We start from the raw sequence: 21101 nt of genomic DNA on the forward strand, positions 1-21101 counted from the left end.
GAAAAGAAAAGAAAAGAAAAGAAAAGAAAAGAAAAGAAAAGAAAAGAAAAGAAAAGAAATAGAGGTGTTGTCTGTACGTTTTCCTTGCACTCAGATTAAATAAGGTCAGCCCCGGAATGACCATCTGCAGGACAGAAGAGGTTTGTTTATAGCTGTTTGGTTGAAGTGGTGTTTCTTCAAATTGTTTTTGCCACTGAAATCAAACATTACCGCTGGTTTGACATAGATAAAATATGGGAGAGAGAACTGAATAGCTATTTTCTTTTTACAACCTTGGCAATACAAATGTAATTGATTAAATGCCTGAGCTCCAAACGGACAGACTTGGCAGCATGGTGCCTCCTGAGGATGCTGGATTTACCCCAACTTTTAAGAAGCACGTAGCACTTTCTTCATTTTAAAGGGTGCTCGGGAGAACCCCGGGGTTTGCCAACAACTGCCTGCCTCCCACCTTTCCTCACCTCTTCTCCCTTTGTCTCCCCAGCCCACGCTGCCACTCACTCACACTCACAGTATCACTCAGTGCACAGCTGCCTCTGAACTCAGGCCCGTGCCTGCTGTCATGTCTACGATCAGCGTTCATTCCCTTTGCTCTCTTATGGAAAAATAATTGATTTGGTCTTTGTGGAGGCAAGAGTTTCCTTTTCACTTTACAAGGGCTTGCTGTCTGTATGTTTATTGTTTTCCTTAGCAGTCTGGGAGACCCTATAGTCTGACCTAGCTGTAACCCTTGCTTCCTGTTTCTGTCAAAATACTGCTAAATGTCTAACAAAGGGGAAAAAAATAGCAATAACAGCTGATACTTTTCATTTGTGTAAAGATAGTAAACAATCAGCTTGGGTTGTGACTCTGAGACTTTGGAAAGTGCCTTCACTCCATGACTTCAAATCCCTGCTGGTTTCGAAAACAAATGTCATGACACAAATTCAATGCACTGACATTTTTTTAGGAAAGGATAGGCCGTGCTTCCAAGCCACCTGGGCCAAGACAAACACGGAGCAGAGCAACTATTTCCCGGGGGTGGGACTGGCCAACCCCACACTGTGGGGCACCACTGTGGGGTGCTGTGGGTGGAGGGGATGACAGCGGGGACAGGGCACAGCTTGGTGACATGAGGGCGGTGGGGACAATGGTGTCTGGCACTGGCCTGCGGTGTCCCCTGAGCTGAGGCCTAGGTGTGCACAGCAGGGCTGCCCCACAGCAGTCCCTGTGTTTCTTTAGTGTAGCCATTGTGTGTGGCATGGCCTGGTATGGAACCTGTCTGACATTTCCTGGTTTAAGATCCTATTTTCCAGACCTTATCCTGTTACCAGCCACAGGTTCTGTATAAAAATTTACATATGTATGCATCTATTAATACTTATACACAGCCATTTAATCTATGGAAGAAGCCAGGGGAAGCTTTCTTGTTTCTCCATATCAAATAAATAAATAAAAATAAAAATAAAATAATTTTTTGTTGTCTGTTGTTTTCCTTGAAAATCTGCAATTATCTTCACATAGATACACCAGCACAACTCTGAGGAAAACGTAGGGAGAGTGACCACAATATGTAGACTTAAAGCCAAGCTTTCCCCAAGGGGAGCATGAAAAAAAAAACAAATTCCACGTTGACTAATTAGGCAGACAAACCTCAAGCATGAAAGCTGGAGGTGGAGTTCATCTCCAGAGTTTTGGTACAGGAACCTGTGTTTAGTATAATTGCTACTAATGTGAAGTTTCCTCTTCTTCCTTGCTTTTGAGCACTGTGGGCATGCATGTCAGAGCTGACCCGGGGCTGGGGGCTGTTGCTGTACCCTGTCCTTGTTCACAGCCTGTGTGGGCTGCAGTTCCCCAGTCTGCAGTTATCATGCAAAGATCCCGGCCCCCGGGTTTAAAACGCCAACTTGGAAGAGCTGTGGTTCTTTTGAGCCAGTAATCATGCCTTCCTGTGCTTGGGAGTTTTAACTCTAGTAATTCAATCACTATGTTTGGAGTTTCAATTTTATTTTGAATCTGTATGCTTGCTTGCTTTCTTAAAGATAACTCATTTTTATCAGGAAATGTTAGGAAGGTAATAAATAGGTGCTTTACATTAAACAGTACTTCTTTTTTGTCAAGTAGAAGCAATAATATAGCTTGGAATATAAGCATCTAGATCCTTAGTTTCTTAACGCTATGAAAGATTTAGTGATATACTTCACTATCACTGCATAATTTATTATTTTCTTTGCTTATGATTTGTTGCTCTTTTTATTCAAATAGAAATTTGGATCAAACTAAAATGTGTATGGCCACTTTTTATCTATTAGTTACTAACAGTAAAATGTGCTGGATATGAATTGTGAACTTAAAGGTTGTGTGTTTAAATCAGCTTAAGAAATGATTTAGTATCAGTAGTCGGTGCACTGAATCAGTCATTTTCATGTTGTTATGTCTAACATGTCTCACCTCATCAGGTCTTTTTTTGTGTTTTATGTAGCTTGGAGGAGGAAAACAGAACTTCTGCTTTACAGCTTACTGCTTCCTTACTGACCTCTCTGAAACCCAAGCAGTGCCACAAAGAAGAACTGCCTTCTGTCTAAGGCATCAGCAGTTTCTGCCTCCAAGCGCTCACCCGATGGCTTGGCTTTCCTTGAAACTTCCAGTACAAGAGCACTTTGCTTGCTATTTTTAACTAGTTGCTGAAGTTTACCAGCTCATATATTGTATTCAGTGAACAAACATACAGTTGAACATGTCATTTTTTTTTTTTTAAAAAAAGCATTCAATTACATATTTAATCTGTTTTGTTTTTATTTAACATTTCCTGTCTTGTACCATCAAGATATAAGATATTGGATTGACAATGGCTACCTGACTCCTAGCAAATCAGTTTGGTAATTTTAAAGATAAAGTCATCAAAACCCAGGAGTAGGAACCATCAGGATGGTATGAGAGCTGAGGTATTTCACCATGCTCGGTGGCCTCTGAGATAAAAGAGGCCAAAGGCAATTCCTCTGGATGTACTGCAATTAATATTGACAATGCATGACAATATCCACCATCATTTTTACAGGATTTCTGATTGGTATTGGATCCATTGACCATTTTCAGAGGAAAAATAAGGTTAAGAAACCTTTGGGGAGGTTTTCTTAAGCCGTCATGCTGCCATTTGTTATGGTTTCTGAAAACAGAGTCAGATGCAAGTCACAGGTATATCTAGGCTGGAGGAGCTGATTTAAGCTTGCTAACAGAGAATAATTCCTAACTGCCTATTTATAAATAAAGAACGAGATCCAGTTTTATACATATGAAGAAGATAGGACATTTTTTCCTACTTATTCTTTAATTAAAGCCTTTGCTGAAAACAAAATATTTCCTGCAAACTTTTCACTACTGAAAAAAAAATAATAATAATAAATTAATAATAAATTAATTAAAAGCTGTCATCCTAGACTTGAACTTTTGACCAAAAACAGTGGCCAAAACAGACTGGTATGTATTCATTTCTGCTAAAGGCACCTGAAATGGCATGGTGCTGCTTTTTGCTGATGAGGAGTGGGCCAGAGTACAGTATGTCCAAATTTCCACAGTTTCACACTGCCTTCTGAATTCCAATTTCATTTGCTGTCCTACTTCCAAAGCTTATAAAAATCTGGATGAGATAAATCATGAACAAATGTGTATACCTAAGATTAAAATATCTATCTGGTGGTAAAAGAGGGGTAGGATGTCAAGAATGTGCTACTTTACCTGCATACCTGGCTTAGCTCCAACGAGACCTTGCCAATCTTTTAGGAAGGAAAATCTAAAAGAAAACATCATGAGAAAATGTGTTTGACAATTTTCTTTTTGAAGTGTTGCTCCAGAGTCAATTGAGAGTTCAACAGTTTCCAAGAACATGTGAAGAAGCAGCAGCATGATGGATATGAAGGAGGAGGGCTGAAGGCAAGATGGCAACAGTTAAATGTGTGGTTTTAGTGAGTTCAGCATTAGTTTAGGAGACTGTGGTCATTTCAGACAGAGAGAGACAAAAAAGGGTGGGGAGTGCTGCAGAGATAATTCTTCTAAAAGCTAATTCATGTATTTGCTAGCGTTGGAGAATGGACTCAATGCACCCACCCCTCTCACAGTTCCAAAGAAAAAGTGCATTTTATCTTCTGAAACTGGTGCCGATTTGTTGAAATGAATCACAGATGTCAGTGGCAAAAGCATCTTCAATTTCCAAAGAAGGATATTTGAGTTGATTACTTCAAGTGTTTTTTTTTTTTTCAGTCTGTGTGTGGCCAGGTATAAAAGCCATGAGATTTGCGATAGTATCTAAAAGACACATTGTGCTCTCCCTGAGGTGCTCTATCAGAATGCACCTGCAGCGAGGCTTTGGCCATAGCAGGCATGTCTCATCTTCCGTCAGACACAGGTGCAGAAGAGCAAGTGGATTCTTCTCAGTGGGAGAACAAGCTATATGGAACAAAAGTAAAGCTATCTCATTTTGGAAATTCATTGTAAAAGCTGGTAGGGTTGAGGGACAGAAAGCTCCATCACACTGTCAAATAAAACAAATGCTTTCTGATTCACTAGGTGAGAATACGACTCACCTAGTCCACACTAGGTGAGAATACGACTCTGCTGTCCTAATTGTTTGAGAACTTGGCCTTTCAAAGGGATGTATTTTATTCTAAAGGAGAGACCTTTTCATGTGTGGCATTCTGCAAAACAAGACTGCATGGTAAGGGCATTTTGACATTCATATGTATCGTATTGTTTAAACTAAGTACACAAAAACACATGGTCAATAGCCATCATGTTTTAATTGCTACAGTTCATGGAAGGAGCATTACACAGAACAGAAATCCATTTAAAAGCTTCAGAGGTGCTTTTCCCTACATGCACACAGTATACTGCTGCTGGGCAAATAGATAAATGCAACCCATTGGACCTGCAAATCAATTTCTGTATTGTTAGAGGCAAGTGAAAATGAGTCTTTTGCACTATTGACCCCAGACAGGCTGGGCATTGGTAATGGTAGGTCAGCCCGCTGCTTCCTTTATGGCCAAATGCTGATAACCCTGCTAAATTATCTCTAACTGAAACCTGGAGGTTGTGGCTTGGAGCGGGGGGAGGGGGGTAGGGGGGAAATCACAGGAGTTTCCCATGCTCTCCTGACACACCAGTCATGATGAAGCAAGGGGAGACGAGTTCATGGTGGAGCCCAGCATAGTCATCCCCATTGAGCACCCACAAGCAAGCTCCAACAAGTTTCAATGGGGCAGCTGAAGGCTATACTGCTCCCAGATGTCCATGCCAACCCTGCAAACATCCTCACCCTGTATTTGGGTTCTTATAGTTCAGTGAATGCTGTAAAGGTGAGGCAGTCTCCTCTGTGCACTGCCTTTCAAGCCCACCTAGGCAGAAAACCTGGTTTTAAACTCAGCAGGGCTCTGCCTTGCAGAGGTTGTCTGTCTGGCAGCAACAGTAGTGATTAACGTGTGCTAGGGCCCTGGATTTTCCTTCTATGATGACTTTTAACCCCCTTCCTTCTGAGGTTGGATGCTTAGCAAGCAGGATGGAAAGTCAGGTTTGCACTTTTGAGGGGTCAGCATCCCAACAGGAGGGCAGGAGTAGGACTCAGAAATGGGTTGACAAAGTGGAGAGGTGGCCACAGAAATCCCCCAAAACTCTCAGAGCTTACTACAGACAGACAGACTTGATAGAGAGATGCAGAGCTCTCTGAACTGTGACAGGATTCACTGGTGACCAATGTTTGGGTTACTGAGCTGCTCTGGGGAGAAGGACATGGGGCACAAAGGGTGACAACATGCACATAAATTACCAATTGTTTGTAATCTGTGAAATAGGCAAGTAGCCTACTAGGAGGTAAAAAGTGGAGCAAAGACTCTAAACCAGCCTCCTGTGGTGGTGAACCTGTGGATGAGGATGAGGTGAGGTTACTGCATCCCCTTTTGAATGCTGAGGAAAGAGCAAAAGGCCTGGGGCTGTTTAAGCCAAAGAAGACTAGAGGGAGGGATTATTGCCATCAAGCATGAAAAAGGATGCTGTAAAGGAATAAAGCCATTCTTTTCAGTCTTGGATAGAAGAAATTGAAGATGGAGGGGCAGTAATTGCAGAACAGCATAGGCACACTTTCCCAAACACTACAAACAAAACACCATAATGAGGATTTATCTGAGCAGGACTGGACCCATCATCTCTGGAGGCTTTAGGAACAGGCTGGAGTAAGTATTTTTCAAAAACAACACAGAACTTCAGGCCACACAACACTCCTAGTCCTCAGCCCTATTTTTTTTGCCATTGAAGGACATTAACCAAAACACTGCTTTTGAAAACTAGACCCTGGGAATAAGCTTTAAGTGTTACATCTCAAGTAAGCACAGCAGAAAACCAATCTCCAATGTGCACAGTGTGTATATTGCTATTGTAGGGAAGCAGTAGGTAGTTATGTCCCTTTTTACTACACTTTACAAAGCTTTGAGTTAAAGGAACAAGCCAGTATGTAAAGATGAATATGTCACTTCCAGAGAGATAAGACATTGACAGCCAAATGAGAAAATCAACAGAAAAGCAGTCTGCTTCATCCCATCCACAAGTCAAATAGCACTTTTCTTCATTTCTACATTGTTCTTTATTCTCCCTTGCCTTTATCTGTCACTTCAGACTCCATTTTCTCTTCCCTGAACTTAGTGCTACAACTCCCAAGTGGCTAAAATCAGATATTACCTAGACTAGGCTTCAAGAGCCTACAAACACCACAAAACTTCTCTGGCTGTGCAGGCAGGAAGGAGCTTGTTCAAATGTCTGATGTAGAGCATGTCAAAGAGAGGAAAATGATTTGAATAAAAGGCAAAACAAAACAAAACAAAACTGCCGCATGCTGTTAATTGGCGCCATCCAAATGCCGATGTACATGTTGTCCTTGCGGTGGAGGGCAGGCGATTGGTGTAGTATGTTAAAATATGTCTGTCTTTCTCTGTAAATAAATTGTTTAGAGTTCTCAGATTTCTAGCTAAATGGTTGTGAAGTTTATCAGGGCTTGCAGATAGTGTTGGTTCAAAATAGGATCTTGCAATTATCACTCAATTACAGTCCTTCGAAAACAGACAACGAGGCACCATTGGCACAGCCCCAGGAAAACATTCTGTACAGAGATACCAATCAAGACGCTGCTCCTAACAGCTAACATGAAATTCATTTTAATACACTGTGTACTGAGCAATTTGATGTTGTCAGATCAATTCACCCCTTTGATTTTGTAGAGTCCCTGTGAATAAAGTGTAAGCTAAGGCTCTGATTCATTCCAGCTACTCCATTATTTACTAGTGTGTCAGAAGTTTTTGCAACTGATCTTTTGTGGGGGATTTAGAGCATGTTCTTCAGGCAGGAGAGGGAGGGCATGGAGCAAGCTGCTGAAAGGTAGTAACTCAGCCCACCAGTCATCCATGTCAGCTCTACCGAGCTCTGCCTCTGAGATTCTCACAATTCAGAAGATCATGTTTGTGGGTATGGCTTGGCTGGACTTTTGAATGGAAAATGCAGTCTGTTTTCTAACAACAGGGACCTCTCCCACCCACGCTGCCTGGGGAGGGAGGTTTTACATCGGGGGTCTAAGGGAAGGCATAGCAATGAAAGTGAAATTGGAGAAATGAGATGACTCAGGAGATGAGATGAAAGTGTAGCTGTACAAGTCAGACAAATTCTTCTCTGTTTAGAGGAGGTCCAGAGGGGCTTACCTTAGACCAGGAGAGCACTTTAGCATGTCTATGACTTTAAGCAAGCTGCCACATAAAGTGTAATGATATTGACTATTGCATTAGCTTGAAGCCGTAAGCACCAGGCAAAGGGAAAAATGTGATATTGCTCCCCTAGAAATATTTCACAGAGGTAAGATGGAATAAAGTTGTGACTAATTTCCTCATAATCATGCAATGCAGAGAGGGACACCATATCTTCCATGTGAAGATCACATCAGTGGAAACTTTTAACCATCAGTGGAAACCCTTTCTACACAACTTGAATCTGAATTTGCTCATCTAGAAACACAATATGTCATTTCTTGGAAAGACCCAAAATAGTCACAGAAATGTGTAACAGTTTAGTACTCTAGACAACACCTAAATCCACATATACAACAGAAGAGGTAGTCGGACATGGTTACTTTGTTTCTTTATAATTTGTCAGGCTTTAAGATTTGGAAAGCTGAATAGCAAAACCATAATGCAATTTCAAGATAACAAAAAATGGAACATGGACGTATTTTAAAGCCATGCAATTCAAAAGGTAAAGCATTTTGGTTTGAAGACATGCTTCCTAGATTCTTCACTGATATGTGTAAGCTTCTTGATTTGTATGAAAATAGAGATTCCAGCCGTGCCAAGACAGGAATCTATTCAAAACAATTCATGTTTACCAAACATTTCTACAGTAAGCACTGTCATCACCCTTATGAAGAAATCCAGCAGTAACACTGTCAGCTTGCGCCTAATGATCTCCAGCACTGCTCCACGAATCCCATGACCCACTGAATTAGGAGAGGTTGGTACATGACAGCTGTCAGGAAGGAAGTTGCTGGACTTCAGACATAACCAGACAAATCATCTAGTACTGTCATGGGATACAAGAGTCAGGGCTTCTTGATGTTTCAGGTGATATGCTGGATTTTTAGAAAACATCTTTCCCAATTCTCCAAAAGCCCTTTTCCACCCAGCTGACACTTCTGCCCAGTCCTAGTGTCTGACTAGGAATGCAAACCACTGCTGCAATGCCTCTTTCTCAGCTGCAAGGAGTGCACGGTACCAAGGAGGAATGCTACAGTTGTCGTCCGATTTGTCATGACAGCTCTAGGAGAGAAGCTGTGGCAGGCAGTGAGGGAGTTTCCTCCCTCTTTCTGTCTAACAGAAGTCAGTTCCTCATGTTGTTGGTTCCTAAGAACTACACACTGATGTCTAGGGCTATTTACAGCTACTTCTGCTCAAAGATGGCACAGATGTATGCAATACAAGATAAACAAATGGCATAAAGCAAATACCAGACTCTGTGTTCATGATTTCTTTCCCAACAGGAAGAAATCATCATCATTCTACTGCTATCATCTCTCTGTGTGCCCATCAGAAACAACAGAGGAAGAATGTGGTTTGCTTACACTGTGTTGCTGATTGTCTGCACCTCTGCTTCAGTACTGCTGCCACCAGCTTTACAACTGGGCTTGACTCTGGACAAGAACCGAGGGGAAAAAAATGCATTTTGTACAGTCTGAGTTTCTTACTTGTCATATCCTGGCTTGGCCTCTTGGTCAGTTTTATAAAACTGAAGTGGGGAAGAAAGTGTATTTTCCAGCAGACTAATTCCTCCATTGCCAGCTGCACTGGCTTGCTTTGCTGGCTTCTGCCCCTTCTTTCTTGTAAGTGAAGAAAAAAAAAAAAATCCCTTGGCTCCCTGAAGGGAAATTTCAGCCTCAGTTCAACAGGTTTCTCTTCAGGCCATGGCTCACATGCATTCCCAGTCTCACTTATCAACAGCTGGAGGACATTGTGTGCAACGAGTAGGATGAGGAAAACAGGTGAACATGAGAAAGGGAACAACAGCTGGGCTCAGGCACAAACCTGCATTCTGCAAATGAGACCAGAAGAGTTAGGGTAAATTGTGTTCTGCCTTTTCTCTCTGAAAGCTGAGAAGAACAGTGGAGTGACAGGATCTGAGTCATCTAGAGCTCTGGGATGGCTGTCTTCTCCATACACAGAGCTCCTCAGAGAAGGCTGAATCTACAAAACTACTAAAAAGGGAGTTTATGAGCTAGAATACACACATTGGTAAAGAGAGAAAAAGTGACCAAGCGAGAAATTAAAAGTGTTTATATCCATCTCCCCACCTGCCCACTGGGTCTCTGCAGGTAGGTTTTTGGCTTAGGAGTCCTGTCATCAACTCAATGACTTTCTCAGTTCCAGCAACCATTTTGCAACCATTTTTGGTCCCTAGGAAATCTTCTTTCAGTCCTTTTTGAGGCCTCACTAGATGTTTGCTCCTTGCTTTCCTCAGCAGACAGTCAGCCTCTTTTACCTTGAACAATTGGCTCACATCACTTTCCAGTGATTGTTGCTCTCACCTGCCATCTGATGTCTTGGAGTGCCCTATTTCCCTCTATTTCCACCTGCTCCAAGGAAAAAAAAAAAAAAAAAAAAAAAAAAAAAAGATAGCAGAAAAGAGGAAGAGATGGAAAACACCAGTACAGAATAAAAAAAATAAGTACTTAAATCAAGCTAGAGCTACACATAAGGTTGCAGGATAACTGGAGGAAAGCAGACGTGGCATGAATCTCACTCCCTGATTTATCACTCTACAGACAGCATGATGTTAACTGTTGTTCTCCAGACATCATCTTGGGTTATCTAACAGCCCCCCCTGAAGATGCTCTAGCTTGTCTGATAACATTTAGGTAAGAAGATGAAAGACAAAAGAGGAAAACTGTGTCAGAATATGACATTTTTCATTACTTGTTGTTTCTAGAGCCCTAACAGTGGTCCTTTGCATTAAGTGTAATTCAGAAAGTGGTTATCACTTTATTTTTTAAGCAAACAACTTATCTACATTGATTTTTTATTTTTTTTCATGTGTCAGCTTTTCTCTTGAAAAACATTTGAATTTATCAGGAAACCAGTGTCCCAAAATGTTTAAGTCAAAAACTTAATCTTTGGTTTCTGAAAACCAGAAAGGCTTATTTTTTTTTCAAATGTTATGTGAGAAATTTCCACAGGAAAAGAAAAAAAAAGTTTGTCTTCAGATGGACACAGATTTATAGTCAGATGAATCATAAAGTGTCACGCTCTGAAGGAACTTTGCCCAGAGAGTTCCTTTTCCTGCTAATGTCGTGCTTCTGCCTTTGTGGTTCACTGCTTGCACATGTCCCTGACTGACATCCCCCTAGAAAGCTCAGTGAGATTGCAGAGAATTTTCCCCCCACCGTGTGCATGTCATTTGTGTTTTATTACACTCCCAGCTGGGTTTTTCACCTTTCATGTAGGAAAATGGATTGCTGCACTTATTGTTCTGGCCCACGTATATCTAAGTGTTAGTTTATATATTTGTATATATATATATGTATATGTATGTCTGTGTGCATATATGTGTATGCATATATATATGTGTAAAGGTATATATATATTTATTGTAATAAATACTAATATAATAATGTATTATATATAGTATATTTAAGTACAGGTGGGTGGATGGATGGATGGATGCATGGATGGATGAGTAAATTGATAGGTAGCACAGAGAGACAGACAGCATGGGGTGTTTTTACAGGCTGGCAGGAGAAAAGCATCGTTTAGGGTCTTTTCTTCTGGAAGCAGTCAGCAGTTGTGCACAAATATTTTGTACCTGAGATGGAATATTCCGAGTGGGAGTTACTGCCTGTTTTGTCTCATGCTAATTTGGCCGTTTGAGGGTAGCACTCTCTCGGCAGAGGCCCCCCAGGTCCAGAGGCTGGTGCTTGAGCATCTCGTCAGGCCAGGGACACTCCATCCCACCAGCAGCATCAGTTCAGGCTGAGTGCCTGCTGTCAAGCTGCTGTGGTGGCTATCCCCCAGTGAGGCACAGCAAGCCATGCTCGGGGCCTCAGCCCTGTCATCCTGTCTCCCACTTGGGCTCATTTATTAAGAGAGACGGCAGGAAGCAGCCATGGGGAAAGGGGGATCTGACGGTGACAAACACACGACATAACGAGGCTCCTGGCGGCCGGGTCCCAGCAGTGCCACCCTCCCCATCCTGTGCTAAAAGCAGGCGCTTGAGCCCTGAGACCAGGCACGTCTTTGCTGGGGGTCACACCGGGGGCGGGCTTCGTTTTGCCCTGGCTGGGGGCTAGCTGTTGTGCTGACGTTAGCCTGAGGCTGGGATAGGGGTTGCTTGGGTTAAATGAGTCTCTGGCGGTCAAGTGCTCACAGCAAAGGCCAGACCACAAAAATCAGCATGATAGTTATTTACCATAACTATATACAAAACCACAAGCAGCAGAGGTTCCCTCAAATACATCAGAGACACTGCACATCTCTTTATTAAAGCCCGTCTGTGTTTATTACACTTCAGCTTGCCTTCAAATTGCAAATAGAAACAGAGAATACTAAGTCAGCAGAAACAAGCCAAAAGACAAAAATAATATCTAAAGAAGCAAAGCAAGGTTATGAAAATGCTTCCCTCTCCCAAAAATCTTTGCCTTTACTTTAACTTTGAATTGATTTCACTCCAGTCCAGCACTGGAAATTAGTGATAAGCAGCTATAAAATCCCTTTATTCACTCATAAATAAAATATCTGCACTGTTTGAGAGTTATCCACTCCCTTTGACAGTAATGAACTTGCCATACATTTTAGTAATCCATTATAATCAATCCAAAGTCCTTAGGCTAAAGAAAGCAGTTACCTGGTTAGAAATCCACTCTCTGGCTCTGTGTTAGTGACACCACTGTGTTAATTCTTAGTATAATTCATATTTCTATTTAGATCCCCAGTCCAATCAGGCACCTATTGTTTTGAGGTGCTGCTTCTTTTTAAAGGGCTTCATTTTTACACTCATAAGAATATTTTCTATCTTTTCCAATTAATAAATTGTTTGGCACCTAAACTGTCAGTTTCACATATAAACAGATGAAAATATTGAGGTCGCCTTTGTTTTTGTTTCCCCTTTTTCAGCCTTTCTCAGCTACAGCCTTTTTCCTTGACCTCTCCCAATCTTCCTTCCAGGCCTCTGGCCCAAGACATGTTCTTCACTTGTTTCTGCAGGGCATCCCAAGCCAGGCCGTAGGGTTTGCTCTGTCCAGCTGCTGACTCTGAAATTCACAGTGAGAGGGCTTCTCCCTCTACACCCTACCTGCCCTTCCCTCATCCCCCCTCTCCCCCCTACCCCCCCCCCAAAGAAAAAAAAAAAAAAGTGTAGAGATTGAAGTGGATTAGAATTTCCAGTTTACAGGAAACTCAGAATTGAACAAGTGAACCTGACTGCATTGGCAAATTTAGCCATCTTTCAAGCTGCCTGAAGATGGGAAGCTGTCAGGATGTTGAGCAGGTGTAGTGCGAGAGAGATGGCCATCCATCCATTCCTACCTCCCTCTCTCCCTTACTCCCAGGGCTCCCTTCCACATCTGAGCTGATTTTTTCTTCCTCTTCACTCAGACATAGATAAAGTGATCTGACCTTCTGTGCAATTATACCAAAGAGGGATTAATGGGTTTATTTACTACTGTTTCTCAGAAAGTTTTGTCATTATTGATTAGCCCATCAATATGAGGATTTGTAAAAGCACGAATGTAAGTTAGGTGCCCAGCTACCATCTGTGCCTCTGAAAAGCTCTCTTTGTGGAACAACGCAGAATATGTATCTTCATGCTTTAATATTATGGGTATGTCTGATAGCATTTTCAGAAAAATAATGCAGTGTCATTTGATCTAAAATTGTTTGCAAGTTGGAGTCAAACTCGTGAAAGAAATGAAGGGAAAATGTTTTTGCAAATGTGAACTGTGATATTTTAAAGCCAAGAATTTGGAGATTTTGAAGCTACGTTTGCAAGGATTTTAGATATCCATCACACCTTCATGGATACATGGTATGGGTTACCAAATGTCATGCCCTGCTATGAATAAGGAGAAGGGATGTCAGCTCCACTTTACAGAACCTCAGTTCAGTGTCATAACCAAAAGCCTTAAGGCAAGCACAGATTTTTAAGCAATGTATTAGTATTTGGCCCTAAATTGTCATGCTCTTTTTTTTCTTAGCTCAGGAATCAAATTTAAAAATATATATATAATTGATTATTTGCACAGTCTTAATTCTAGAAATATACCATCACCTGCGTGAAATCCATCAACGTTGCTTTAAAGAAGTGCAAAAGTAGGAAAAGAAATGGTGGTTCGTGATAAGATATATCCAGGGAAAGTACTGAGTCCTCAAGCAAACAATAGTCAGCCCCTATCTATGGGACCCCAGGCAGGTTAACAGACTCATTTTTCTAGACCTAAAGACAACAAGCAGACTCCAGTGCCAAAACCTCTAGCCTCTGAAGGTCAAGAGAAGGAGAGGAGTGTCAGCTGCTGCTGGGGAAATGGAGCAACAGGCAAGGGGATTACACAGAGAGCAACTCATATCTCCCAGCCCAGAAGTGGGGGATATGTCTGGTTTCTGAATTTGCAAAGTTTAGCTAAGATGAGGGATGCATGAATGTCTGTTGTATTAACTGCTTCCTCTGCACGAGTATATCTTTGGGTGGATGAACAATGCACTGGTTTTGGAAAGCTGTTGTGAGTCACATCAATCACCAGACAGCGCTGCCTGGAAGGAAGTCTCCTTCAGGTGCTCTGCACTGTTAAGCTCCATGGTTTTAGCCAGATCAGCAAATGAGATAAGGATAGGGCTGCAACCTCGAGATCCACTCCCCTTCGGAGAGATGAGGAACATAAAACCTCCCACCAAATAAGCAGGTAAAATGACTGTTTAAAGAGCAACTATTGCAGGATTTTAGAGGAGTCATACACAGTGTTCACATTGTGTAGTTCTGGCTTTTATAACAAATCAGTAGTCTGCATCTAAAGAGGGAGCTGTCTAGCACTTCCTAAGCAGGTGCTGAAACAAATGTGATCAGTCAGTAAGGTTGTTTTTTTGGTGGTATGCCTTAATATTATTTAATTTTCAAATTCTGTGGGGTAGGCCTCAGGCTAGAACTGTCTACATGGCTTATGCCAGCATTCATTGATCCCCAATGGAGGGGAGTTGTTCCACACAGACCTGTGTTTTGAACTTGCAAGATCCAAGATTAACTGGTGTCATCTTTGTCCTCCTCCTTCATTTGGGAATGAGAATAGGGAATACCAGTGGTCAGCTGTCGGTGCTATCTCTTTCTGTTTTAGGGTGCAGTGAGTAGAGGGCAGGCTTTGCATGGCAGACTTGAGGAGCTGGCTTCCCTCCTCGTCATACACTATGGAACTGGCAAATCTCACTCCGCAACATGCTGAGCAAAACTTGTGAATAGACATCACCTGAAACTGGTCAGTCTCTCCAGAAGATGGTGAGGGATTTACAAGACTGATACTTCTCAGCACAAGCACCTTTAGCCCAGTTACAAGGAGCCAGGCAAGCAGCAGCAGGACACCACTGATTTCAGTCAATCTGCCCTAGCTGAGAATCTGACTCTCCCATGTGCTAGTTAGATGAGAGAAATGCATCAGCCCATGTTTGGGCTAGTTCAGATTTCTTCCCAAATCTAATTTTAGATCTCCTCTGCTATTATTTTTTCAACAATGTGAATAAGATATAGATATGTTCCATCCAATCACCTTCATTGATTGCCTTCTTTGCTTCTTTGTAATTTGCCTGTTCTTTCTATAGTATCTCACCAGCACATTACCAAACTGTGTCAGGACAAGGGAAGAGAAAAAAAATGCGTTGAATCTAAGATTTTAAAAACATTATTTTCTAAAGTATATTTTCTGTATTTCTTCATGTTAGTCATTTGCTGAAGTTTATAATTTTATCTGTGCATAACTAGTTGCAACTCTGCTGTTGCAATCTGCACCACACTATTTTAACAAGAATAAAAAAATGTGGCCTGAAACTGATCTTGGGTAATCTCCAGCAGAATCTGATATTCCACTATGTAGCAAGAGCTTGCTTTCATTTTTGGTCTGCCACCTGTGCAATGCTTGTTCACCCTCTATTTTAGTTTTTGCAATATACAATTAACTTGGCAGCAAAATAAGTGATATTCTGTAAATATTGTGTGAGTTCCATATATCCCAGGCATTAAAAGTAGGGAATGTTAAATGAAAATACATGTGAAGAACTGTCCCTGTGAGAAGGGTCTGCACTAGAACATCAGTTCTATCCAGACTGCTGGTTCAGTCCTCACTTCACTCCAGGATGTGACTGTATCTGTGATTACTGCCCCTGTGTTTTTCCCATTTCCCATCACTGCCACTTGCATACAGTCAGTAAAAAAGCAAAAAAAAATGCAAATAGATTATGGTTTTATGTAATACCAGAACAAAAACCAAAGACACCAGGCCCTGCAGAAACCATACATGCTGTGAAAATGAAAGCAGCTTTTGAAATACTGGGCAGATTAACATTTTATCTTCATGTACTAGAGCCTCACGCCCTCAGGGCCTCATTTTGCAACTTGCAACAACAACTTGGAGATGAAGGGATAAAGCAGCACATAAGCATTCAGTGTAATTAGTTTGTATAGGGTACAGTGGGACATAAAAGGTTGATCATCACTGTTGGGCTGGGAGTTACATGCCACATTGTAGAAAGTTTTCTTCATTCTCCTGAGAAAACTGCCACCAGATCCAACAGGCATGTTTCAGAGAACAGGAAGTACTCTCCAAAAATCATATCCAGTACAAACGTAGTACTTTTTCAACTTTCCCCCCCTCCAAATACCACAGAAGTCTATTAAAAATTATACCATCACAATTGTTCTGATTGCCAGGACCCCACAGAACCCTGCTGGAAATGCCTCCCATTGGGTATAGCAGGAATCACCTTTATTCATTTTACCTTGTCACCAGAAAGAGAGATGTGTTAATGGTGCAGCTGGCAAGATGCACTATGTGACTACCTGCTCTGCAGGTTTGATGTAGACAGGTACACCTGCCGCCTGCAGCTCTAACATGAACTGATTCTGTCACTGGGAAGTCCTGGGTGCCCTGCTTCAGGAGCGGCAGCTTGGGTCAAGCCCAGGCATCCAGCCACCTGGACATATTCCAGCTACTTCTGAACAAGTAAAAAGCAGGCTAATTGTCCCATGTCAAGCAGGATATTTTGATGTCATCGATTTATCCTTGTTTGATTTTTGTTGTTGTTGTTGTTGTTGTTTTTTTGCTTGTTTGTTTCAGTGAAAGCTAATTCTAGGAGGCTACCCCTAGGTAGCCTTTGGACATCAGTACACTCAAAGCAAAGGAAAATTCTGTCATATGTAGAAAACCATCTGTGTTAGCTTACCAAACAAAACCAGTGAGAACTGGGATTCTGACCCTGAATTGAGTAGATTAATCATACTCCTATCATGGGGCATCTGTGAGACAGGGAGGATGCTGATGTGGTTTGTTATAACCCATGGCAGATGAGGCAGAGGCATGTTTGCAAGACAGCTTTGGGGGGAGGGACAGAGTCAGTGTCAACATAATCTACCAGAATGGCTCACACTGGACTTTAGAAAAACTGTTCTTGAATTTCTTTCTTCTTCTGTTAATTATTGATCTTTAATACTGCAATAGAAGTAGACTACTTATTTTCTTATGTTCTGGGTCCAGACAAACTTCTGCAGCGCATGAATATTCAGGAAAAGAATTCACTTACAGCAGTGTTAGGACATAAAACAAAATCTGACTCCCTCTGACTCACAGGCTTCACTTACCTGCTGTTCGTGGGTAAGTCACCCATGCATAAGGACTGATAGACACTACTAGCTCCTATGAAAAAGGTGAGCCTCAAAAAGGATGTCTCTTTGCTGTCAGCATAAGGGAGTCTGTAATGATACAACAGGGGCTGAGAAGGGTTGGGTTGGGAGAACAGAAGCTTCAACATAATAAAAAGAATGGCATCGCTGTTCCTCAGCTTGGCTTTGCAAGTAAATTCCTCTAGCATCTGGGCTGCTCAAAACCCACTTTATTTCTGCAAGAGCCAGGAAAAGAGACTGTGTTTTCCATAAGGATATGGAATAGCTGCCGAGCTTCCTCTGGTTTTCTGGAAAGGGTTGGGAAGCCAAGTAGTGCAATGTTTACCAGAGGCGATGTAATTTGATGTGTCGTTAATGCAGGGCAGTTCTTAGATGACACAATCCATCTGTTAACATGAAAAACAAGAGTAGTTCATACTGCACCTGGTGCAGTAACTCGGTGTTGAAGATATGCAGTTTTAGAGGTTACTGAATTTAGTGCATTTCATTTTGTAATTTAACATAACATTGCAATCATAAGGGCTGGAATTTCTTTAACTTAATTCCTTTACTTTTTTAAAGGAAATACAATTTTGGAAGGAGTTTTAAAACATCCAATATGGTGGCAAGACTTGACAGCCTTCATGGTGGTGCATTGTCAGCTAAATTATGACATACTGTTGACAAAGTTAAGACCTGATTAATTCCAGTGCCTTCTGACACAAACACTTTAGTTAAATACAACTGGGAATTAACATGTGTGTCCAAGAACATTTATAGTTATATTACATAAAACATAAAAAATGCCAGTATAGAAGAAATTTGAAAAGGCTATCCATGGAGTAATCCTCAGCAGACAAGCCCTTAGTCACAGAAGGCCTTGCTCTTCTCTTCATAAACCTAAATTTTTGATTAGATATGTTCACTATGAGTCATTAACTCAAATAATGGTTCTTTGGAAATGTCTCCAGTGCTGGTGTCTGTATCAGTGCTGGTTGAACAGAATCCTGTTGGAGCACTGACAGAAACATTCTCTTCAGGATACAACTCTTCTCATGCTTGTAATAGAATATTTGTAATCTTTGTATTCTTTTGGAATATATTGCAATCTTTGAATGACATGGACTGTTTGCTATAAGGGCTTCTTTCTCACCACACAATGTAAAGACCGTCCCAACAACTAATTCAGATGTAGGTTGCCCAACACCTGAAGTCAGATGAAATGCACTCCACCTAGGACATCTGGAGGTATTGCTAAGACCAGACTGGAGCAAACCATGCCATTGCTGAGGTAAGCATACCTCTGTAGGCAGCAGAGAAACTCTGCTGCCGCCTGCATCACCACTCCCAAAGGCCCTGGGACATCTGGCTGGCTGCTGTCTCAAGCACAAAGCTTCCTCAGGAACAGCAACCTAGCTAACCAGTGCTCAGCCATGTCTTATGCCCAGACTTTGCCCTTTTTTTTTAGCTGGACAGAAGCAACACAGACACTTTGTTTCATATTCACTTAATAAAAGGAATTCCCACTTCTGTGAAAGGAATATCTTGGTCATAGACTGACACATTTAGTGCTCCATCATCTCCTGCCTGCAGATTGCTAACCCTCGGGAAATTCCCTCAGTACTGTGCATCCCCACTGTGAAAGTGACAGGGTTGGGGTGGAAAGCAACAGGTTTCACTGTGGAGGCATCCCCACATTGTTTATCTCAGCCTCTCTTCTACCTGGGAAGCAATAAAAACATGCTCATTCTGTGATGAAGATATCGAACAATCTGTATCCAGTCTTTCCCCAGTGGTTGCTCTCCTATTGGATCAGGGAACGTGTAGGTTCTGGTCCTTCTCGTCAGCACCTTCTCTGTCCTTCCAAACACTGTGTGACATATGTGTACAGGTCAAATCCCACCTAAGCCTTGGAGTCTGGAAGAACTGAACCACGTGCCTGAATTGAGGAATTCTCAGCAGGATCACCCTTACCTCGGAAACCTTTGTTCCCTGAAGGTTGAACTCAAGACTGAAATGTTTGCTTGCACCAACCAGTGCTGAAAGCACTTACATGTAGCCAAACCAGAAGGTGCAGTGTGATGCCAGCTCTAAGACTGGCACAGGAGAAGGATTTAAAGCACCAATTTAACTACTTTCCTAATTAGAGACATCTTAATTGGAAAAATATCCTGTTGGTGCCACAGTAGACATTATTCACACTTAAGAGAAAGCTTAGTTTATAAACATATTTCACACTGAAGAGCTGCTATCCAGTTGCTTGAGTCAGCTGGTAGTGTGCACGTTATCTATATAAAATATCAACCTACTGACAGACATAATTACTGAGTTTGTATAACAGAGGATAAGTTATATTCCCGTGTGAATCCTAAAATGACAGTTTGTCTTCATTCAGCCTGTGGTTTCCCTGACTGAGCTCACCCTGTGAAGTGGTTACATGTGCAGGATGAGAGACACAGAGGTGCTTCACTCTAGTGGGTGAAGTGGAGGGTACCTGAGGTCTAACCACGGAGACCTGACACATCTTAGTGGGTACGTTTTTAAGCTCTCTTTGCCCGGTTCCTCAAGGGATGCACAATGCACTGTTCCCACCATTGCCATCAGAACAACAATGGACAGCTGCTATGGAGGCCCACAAACTCCCTGCCATGGCCCTGATTTGAGCTGGATGAAACTAGAGTGCTTACCAGGCAAGCATATTAGATCCATGGCCATTCCAGACCAAACAGAGCAGATGACCTGGAGAGGTTTGTAAACAAGTGGAAATGCAGGTGTTCTCTGAGCATTTAAAATATGCAATTCTTAGCACCTTCAATATGACTCTGGTGAGAAATAGCATCTAGATACATCAGTGACTATTGAAATAAAATGTGAAGGATGTTATCCATATCTGAAAACTATAACTTGACCGCTGCACCAAGAGGGTACTCATGGGCAATGACACCACACATGTCCTACTTCTCACACCTTTTCCTTCAGCACAGGCTGCTGGCCATTGCAGGAAGCAAAGCCCTGAGATGTTTAACCTGAGTAGTCTACTTATGCACTGTCAAAGTGTTTATTGGAAACAGCCTGACAAAATGGCACAGTTAATATTCAGCTTCTTTCTGCTTCATAAATGTTCTTTTATCATCATACAGTCCATAAAAATGACCTGGTGTTCTGTGGGCCTTATGATTTGTTCCAGTCACTGCACTAAACATAATGATATGTGCCTACACAGATAATTAGACAATAGCACTATTTGCAAAATAAATAATATTACATGGCCTTTATCTGGGGTGAGACAATCAAATAAAAAATAGGCCTATCATAATACTTCCATCTGATAGGATAAACAAGATACAGAAAGATGTAGTAAGGAAAACAGGTCTTCATGATGTAAATTTTTCAATGCTAAAACCTGAATGCTTGCTTATTTGCTCCACTCCTAGCTTAAGTCCAAGTTAATTACAGCATTGCAATAACATTCTGCAAACTGAATTTCAAAGAGTATCTCTTTAAAAGTTCAAAAGTTAATGATGACTAAATCAACAATTGTTTATAGAAAAAATAGGGAAGAATACAAGGCTGGTATTTAAATATATTTCAATTTTCCAAGTTCTCCATATACTAACATCCAATCTTAAAAATGAAAGAAAGAAAGAAAGAAATTGGCACCTTTTGGAGTTGATTACTAATTTAAATGACCTACTTCTGATATT

General features: G+C 41.5%; 1 long non-coding RNA gene across 1 annotated transcript; it reads right to left on the minus strand.

Annotated features, from left to right (window-relative positions):
- Positions 1–2864: 2864 nt before the first annotated feature.
- LOC118170186 lies at positions 2865–9434 on the minus strand. The gene is made up of 3 exons (XR_004752561.1): positions 9242–9434; positions 3715–3769; positions 2865–2987 (listed from the first exon to the last, which is right to left on the minus strand). It is a non-coding gene; the product is annotated as an uncharacterized LOC118170186 (long non-coding RNA).
- Between the last annotated feature and the right edge of the window lie 11667 nt (positions 9435–21101).

Source organism: Oxyura jamaicensis, chromosome 1 (genome assembly GCF_011077185.1).
Source record: "Oxyura jamaicensis isolate SHBP4307 breed ruddy duck chromosome 1, BPBGC_Ojam_1.0, whole genome shotgun sequence".
Taxonomy (NCBI): Eukaryota; Metazoa; Chordata; class Aves; order Anseriformes; family Anatidae; genus Oxyura; species Oxyura jamaicensis.